Consider the following 7,767-nt stretch of genomic DNA (forward strand, 5'->3'; position numbering starts at 1 on the left):
TACTACCATAATCTCCAGTAGTTTAAGAAAGATACATTTATTGGAGGAATAGACACTACCCATATAGGTAACATTCCATGAATGGACATGCTTGAAGATCAGACACTGAAAATATCCAGCTGTGTTTGAAAGATCTTTTCCTATTTCTACATTAAACTGAGTAGGGTAAATCTTACAGTCGTTTCTACATAGTGACACTGGGAAGAGTGGAAGGGACTAGGGAAGTGTGATTGCCAGAAATGACAGAGTCCAAGCAGGAGAAAAGGGGAAAGTTGGTTTGAGGAATACAGGCAATAACTGATGGAGTGGGACGGGGAAGAATGACTCGTTGGTACGTTTGTTTGAGTTAAGAAGAGATGCTCCTGCTGGGCGCGGTAGCTCAGCCTGTAATCTCAGCACTTTGGGAGGCCAGGGCGAGAGGATTGTCTGAGCCCAGGGGTTTGAGACCAGCCGAGGTAACTTGGTGTGACCTCGTCTCTACAAAGTCGCAAAAAACTAGCTGGGCGTGGTGGTATGCGTCTGTAGTTCCAGCTACTTGGAAGGCTGAGGCAGAAGGATCGCTGGAGCCCAGCAAGTCGAGGTTGCAGTGGCAGGGAGTGGCCACTGCACTCCAGCCTGGGTGACAACAGTGAGATTCCAACTCAAAAAAAGAAGAAGAAGAAGAAGAGGAAGAGGAAGGAGAAGGAGAAGGAGAAGGAGAAGGAGAAGGAGAAGGAGAAGAAATGCTTCTCAGCAACTCCAGCACATCACTGACTATAGCCTTCGATTTATTAAAAGTTGTTTTATGGTCTGGTTCAATGACTGAGCCTGCAATCCCAGCATTTTGGGAGGCTGAAGCGAGTGGATTGTCTGAAATCATGGGTTCAAGACCAACCCGGGCAACTTGCTGAAACCTCCTCTCTACAATAAATCAAAAATTAGCCGGACTTGCTAGGGCACACCTGCAGTTCTGGTTTCATGGAAGGCTGAGGCGGAAGCATTGCCAGAGCCCAGCAGGTCGATGCTGGGGTGGCCGAGAGCATGCCGCTGCATCCCAGCCTGGGCAACGGAGGGAGACTCCAACTCAAAAAAAACAGCAAACAAAAATAAATGTTGTTTTATTTGTGTTTAATTCCTGAATGGAATGATTACAAAAAAAAAATGCAATGGCAGACTCAAAGATGCAATACTATTGCGAAGCAGTGCCTATTATTGTTGTTGTTTTAATATGACTCCCAAGGGAGTTTCCTCCTTTCAAACTTGTTACCAGAGTTCTGAAATCAAGCACAAATAATGTATCATGGCAGGAATTTTTAAAGTCATAAACAAAGGTTAGTTCATTCATACCAACAGAAGTGTGATCCCATAGGAAAATATTGGAGTATCTTTCCTTAAAGTTACTTATTTTAAAAAAGTTCATAAAGTATATTACACAGCTATAAAGAAGGACAAAACTATGAACTTCAAGAAACTAGGATGGATTTAGAGTCTATCATACTCAGTGATCTACTACAGAAACAAAAACTGAGTACCGTATGTTCTCACTCATAAGCAAACCCTGAACCATTATAAAAATCAACACCCAGTACCATAGGCAATATATTTGAAAATAAGGAAAATGATTGTGTGTGTATGTGTGTGTGTAATAGGAAAATACAAAATTGTAATAACTTCAACTACAAATTGGTTGGCTAAAAGACATTAAACTGTTTTGCCTAAAATAAATCAGGAGGCAGTCAATAAGACTGAAATAGAGAATTCCCTGAGGGATTAGGAGAGAGTGGACCTTACAGAAAACCTAGGGTAGGTTGTTAGGTTGAGTCCAGTAAAGAAAGAAGGGGGGTGCCTGTCGGTGGTGACCAAGTCCAGTACAGTAAGAAACATCATTTCTGTTCAGGAGTGATCACAGAGCAGGGTTCAGGAAACTCACTGGCAAATGAGCAAGACCAACACCTCTGACCTACAGTGCTAACTTACTAATCAGACAACAACAACAACAAAACCACAAAAAACGAAAATAAGAGAAAGAAAAAGAGCAGGAACCAAGTGTAAGAAAACTTTTTGTATCTTGAGAAATGCTAAGTATAATAATTTTCTAGATTTTTTTCATAGAGTTCTAAAGCTCCCATTTCTAAGAGAGTTTGGAGAAGAGATCTATGAAAGATTCATCAGATATAGTACAGACTGCTAACAACAACCAAAAAAAGATCTTATCTAAGTCTTTACATGAGTCTACCTGAAGATTCTAGTCAACCCTTTTTGTACCTTCTAAGAGGCAGAAAGGAAGAAAACAAACATTGATAAAGATTCTTTCAAGAGCCAACACAGAGACAGATATTTCACTGTCTTCTTATCATTTGAAATAGTCCCTGCTTTAACATCTTTGATATAGAAGGAACTCAAACGTGCTGAAAAGAAAAAAACAAACAACCCCATTATAAAATGGGCAAAAGACATGAACAGACACTTCACAAAGGAAGATATCCGAGCTGCCAACAGACACATGAAGAAATGTTCAACTTCACTAATCATCAGGGAGATGCAAATCATAACCACACTGAGATACCACCTAACTCCAGTCAGAATGGCCATTATCAACAACTCAAAAAATAACAGCTGCTGGAGAGGGTGTGGAGAAAAGGGAACACTTCTACACTGTTGGTGGGAGTGTAAACTAGTGCAACCTCTGTGGAAAGCAGTGTGGCAATTCCTAAAAGCTTTAAATATCAACCTCCCATACGACCCCGCAATCCCCCTACTGGGAATATATCCGGAAGAACACAAATCACTCTATAAAAAAGACACCTGCCCACGTATGTTTTTCGCAGCATTGTTCACAATAGCAAGAACCTGGAAACAACCATGCTGCCCATCAAAAGAGGACTGGATTAAAAAAATGTGGTACATATACACGATGGAATACTACAAGCCATAAAAAAGAACAAAATCATGAATTTTGCAGCAACCTGGATGGAACTAGAGTCTATAATACTGAGTGACCTCTCACAAAAACAAAGGTCCGAGTATCACATGTTCTCACTCATATAATGGACCTTGAACATCCAACCTAATACTATAAGAAAATGACTGACAGTAGTGGGAAACTATGGGGGGGGAGGGAGATGGGATTAACGAGCAAATATCTGTCTGGGGATAGGGAAGCACCTCTTATCAATAGGGCACCTGAATGAAATGTATCTGTATACCTAACCCTTAACTGTACCCCACAACATCATAATAAAAAAATATTGATTATATAAAAAAAGAAAAAAATAGTCCCTGCTATCTTCATTTTTACAATTCTGGAAACAGAGATTCAGAGAAATATAACCCTTTAAAGGGCTCATGATAACTGACATTCACAGCCTGAAACTAAGTCCAGGCCTGCTGGCCTCATAAGTTTATGCTTATATTGACCTTCAAAGCAAACAATGCCCATACCTTTAGGTGAGGTATCACTTTGGAACCCCTGGAGAGTTGATCTTGTTCTGAGGGTCCTCAGATCTCTCACAAGGATCACATTTTGTCCCCTTCATCATGTCTCCTCTTTCACTCTGTGCCTACAAGTAATGAAAATGCTGTATGTCCTGGAGGAACTCAAATCATTCTACAAAAAAGATACCTGCACACGTATGTTTGTTGCAGCTCTATTAAGCTACTTGGATGGACTTAGAGTCAATCATACTCAGTGATGTATCACAGAAACAAAGAACTGAGTACCAGATATTCTCACTCATAAGTGAAACTTGAACAATTATAATACTATAAGAAAGGGATTGGCAGTAGTGGGAAACTGTCAGGGGAGGGGAGTGGGATTGGCAGTTGAGGGAAACTGCTAGGCCATATCTTTATAATTAAAAAAAAAATTAAAAAAGAGAAAATGCTGTATATTTAGAAGCCATAGAAGTGGCTTCTTTGCTGGCCACTCGAAGGCTTGGTGTGACACACTGTGGTGGCCAAAGCCACCAACCTGTGTGTGTACAGGTCTGGAGAACCTCACGTTTGGAGAATCCATTCCTTGCAGCCCAACCCACCTCGCAGAAAATGACAGACAAGGCTGATGATCCAGTTCTCTGAGGGCCAGAGCTCACCTGGAGGACTTCACTTTCACATTTCACGTATGAGATTGAGGAAACAATGGAAATGTGTGTGTTTTGGAGAGTTTATGTTTATTATTTAATCAAACTTTCTTCATGTGCCCTCAAGTCACATCCACACACATCTCAACTAAGAGTAAAACAAAATGTCTATCACATGAAAGCTGAGTCAATTTATCTAGACTTTCAGTGTGCTGCAGAGTTGCCCAGCTTCATTTGTTTTTTGCATCTGGAAGACCTGTACCCATTCAGTTGCATTCTGTCTGATTGGAGTTGTGTAATGAGTAACTCTGTGCTGAGGATTTGCAAACTTTTACTCATGTACATGGGAGTTCAGCAATTGCCCAAGTCACAGGACTACCTTCATTTACTTATTCACTTATATTTTATCTAACTATTCTCCAGTACTTGAGGGTCAGGCTCGACAAATACTTGCTATTTCGTTTCAACCATTAGTATGCCTAATTCCCACCAAACAAACAAAATAAAGAGCAATCACTCATTAGTGAATATCAAAAACATAAGATAGAATGGGATGCGATGATAAGGAACACAAATGTGAAAGAAAGAATAGATGCTTCGGGAACAGCAGTGCAAATAACTTGTACTTTTGAAGCAAGGTATCTCCTCCTCCAATATGTTTTCTCAGAAGAGAGGATTTTTATCTCCTCTTTCTCCACGTGACAACCCAATCTCATCTCTTCTTCTTCTCTCCCAACTGTGGGTCTCAATAGTGGGCTAAAAATATTCAGTAAACTATGGGATAAAAGATATGTTATTAGCCGGGCTTGGTGGCTCAGCCTGTAATCCCACGCCTTTGGGAGGCTGAGGTGAGTGGATTGCCTGAGCCCGCGGGTTCGAGACCCACCTGGGCAGCGAGACCTCATCTCTACAATAAATCAAAAAAATCAGCCAGGCGTGGTAGCACATGCCTGTAATTCCGGCTCTCAGAAGGCTGAGGCGGAAGGATCGCTGGAGCCCAGCAGGTCGAGGCTGTGGTGGCCGGGAGCGGCCACTGCACTCCAGTCTGCGTGACAGAGTGAGACTCCAACTCAAAAAAAAAAATGAAAAGATATGTTATTATATAGGCTTTGTTGTTTAATTTATAAAGCACAGTCAGAGAGCTTTAGCATAACTTTTAATGGCACTAGAATTTCTAAAATGGTAAATAAACTTTGACTTCAACTTTAAGTCACCAGCTGCTTTAGCCATGTCAGACAGTCAGCATGTCCTTTGAAGCTTTTGAAGCCAGACATTTACTTTTCCTCTGTAGCTATGAAAGTTCTCAATGTCATCTTCTTCCAAGAGAAGACCGTTTCATCCACGTTAAAAATATCTGTGAAGCCATTGTCAGGCCATTGTGGCCATTGCCTTGCTAAGGTATGGTGTGGCCATTTGCTCTTTGAGCTATGGCCAGACCTTATTTTCTTAAGCTTTGGTCCCCTCCTCTCCCTTGGGAAGATGAATCCCTTCTTACTCTCTGTCTTCAATTTACTTTCTAAATAAACTATATTTTCTAATCTAAGAAAAAAATCTATGAAGCACAGTAATACACAATAAAAAGAGGTATGCCTTTAAGTGTTTGCTAAGAAAGTCTGCCATTCTATCACTTAGAATAAAACTCCAAGTAATGAATTAATATGTACTCCATGTCTAGTACCTGCAGGTAATTTTCAGTGGGATGGGATTGATTTATCTGCATTGTGGTCTTATAACTCTAAAAAAAATCAAAGTGAAACATGCTTGAATTTTTCTTTGATGACTTGGCTATGTGTCTGTCTTGTGATTTTTAAACCAAACAACTAATATGTGTAGAGTAACATTTATACGTAAATTGCTCTGCTTTGAAAAGGGTACCAATTCTTCTAATCAGCATGATTGTTTATAATTATAAGACATTTTGTAGGGTTGTAGGTTTACTAGATTAGGTGAAAGACGAATTCTGTTACTTGTAACTTCATAGTAGAAAAGTTTGCCTCCCAGGGCCATGTGGGGCCACACCTGGGGACAGGCTTAAAATGGCAAGCAGACTGGTGATAACTTGATTTCAAAGTTCCCTGTGGATTGGTTTACTCAAATAATTCCTTGGATTTGGGGGCCTGGGTTTGTCCCCAGTTGTAGGGTACTGGACTCCAGGGTTTTAGGGGTACCTCATGGTCTAGATTGTAAGGGATTCATAAGAGAAGGCAGTTGGGCTATGAACTTAATCAGCTGCTTAAGAAAGGGAAATGTCAACCCCTAGCCAGGACTTCAAAACTGGGTTATGTTGGCAATGAAAAAAAAAAAAAAGCTGTAAAATATTTAAAGAGGTTTATTCTGAGACTGGGCCCATGGCACAGTCCCAAGAAATCCCGAGAACATGTGCCCCCAATGGTTTAATTACAGCTTGATTTTACACATTTTTTTAGGGAGATAGAAGTTATAGGCAAAACATAAATCAATACATGTATAGTTTGCATTGGTTGGACTCCAAAAGACAGAACATCTCCAAGGAGGAGATTACAGGTCATAGGTAGATTCAAATATTTTTCCGATTGTCAATTGGTAGAAACAGTTAAGTTCTGTCTAAAGTATTTGAAATCAGTAAAAGAAGTTTTGAGTTAAAGTAAGGGGGTGTTTAGGAAGCCAAGTTCTTGATATGTAGATGAAAGTTCTAAGTAGCAGGCTTCAGAGAAAATAGGTGGTAAATGTGTTAAGATGTGTCAAACTCTTCCTAGGAAGGAACATCTTTATAGATGGACATTTCCCCAAGAGACAACTTTTCAGGGTTACTTCAAAGAAACACATTTTGGGATAAAGTATTTTTATTTCCTTTAGGGCTTGCTATCTGTCATGTGATACTATTCCAGAGTGTCATATTTAACGTTAACCAGTATCAAGTCTGGTACCACCACTCTCCTGCAAAACAAGTCAACTTTTATTACAGGCAGCAGCCTTTTCATACAATGACAGGACATGGGAGTTAGGGCCTTGGTATTTGGAATTCGGTATCTTATTGCCACAGTCTGTTTGCCAGGCTTATAATCTCTACTGTAATGTCAATGTGGGTCAGTTGTACCAAACACTCAACAAGAAAGGGAGTATAACTATGTATGTCCAAACTCTTCTTCTGTCATGGCCTGGGATTTCGTTTTTTAGGTTTCCTTTGACCCAGAGGGAGTCCGTTCTAGGTTTAGGGCTTAAAATTTGATTTTTTGTTCACTGTCCAGACAGCATTAAGAAAATCCCCTATATTACAGTGAGGTAATATGTGTCTTTACATGGCAGTCAAATGGTGACAATGCCATTCCTTTTCTACTAGAGCTTCCACAAATCTCTTTAACACCACAAAATCTTCTTGGCTTTTTGTGTCATGTGCAAAAGCATGAGTAACGATATTTTTGTAACTGGATTGAGAGAGAACATAATCATGGGTGCTCTTTGAAGACTTTTTAAACACTGTTACCGGCATAAAATCTAAAGCTGAGACAGGACGATCAAAATACTGAGCTCTGCATATTTCCTGAAGGCATCTGTGGACAAATTGCTGTTGTGCCCTGGTCATAGTTTGAAGAAGTGAGCAATTAGTGGGTCCTCCAGGGTCATTGCATGAGAAGGCCAGAGTCATCAAATGCCACAGGGTACAAGCTGTAATTTAACAGAAGCAGCTCCTGTGCTTGGGACAGATGGTGTTTTGTAATAGAATTATGGG

Source organism: Carlito syrichta, unplaced genomic scaffold (genome assembly GCF_000164805.1).
Source record: "Carlito syrichta isolate Samal-C Ts95f unplaced genomic scaffold, Tarsius_syrichta-2.0.1 Scaffold301562, whole genome shotgun sequence".
Lineage (NCBI taxonomy): Eukaryota > Metazoa > Chordata > Mammalia > Primates > Tarsiidae > Carlito > Carlito syrichta.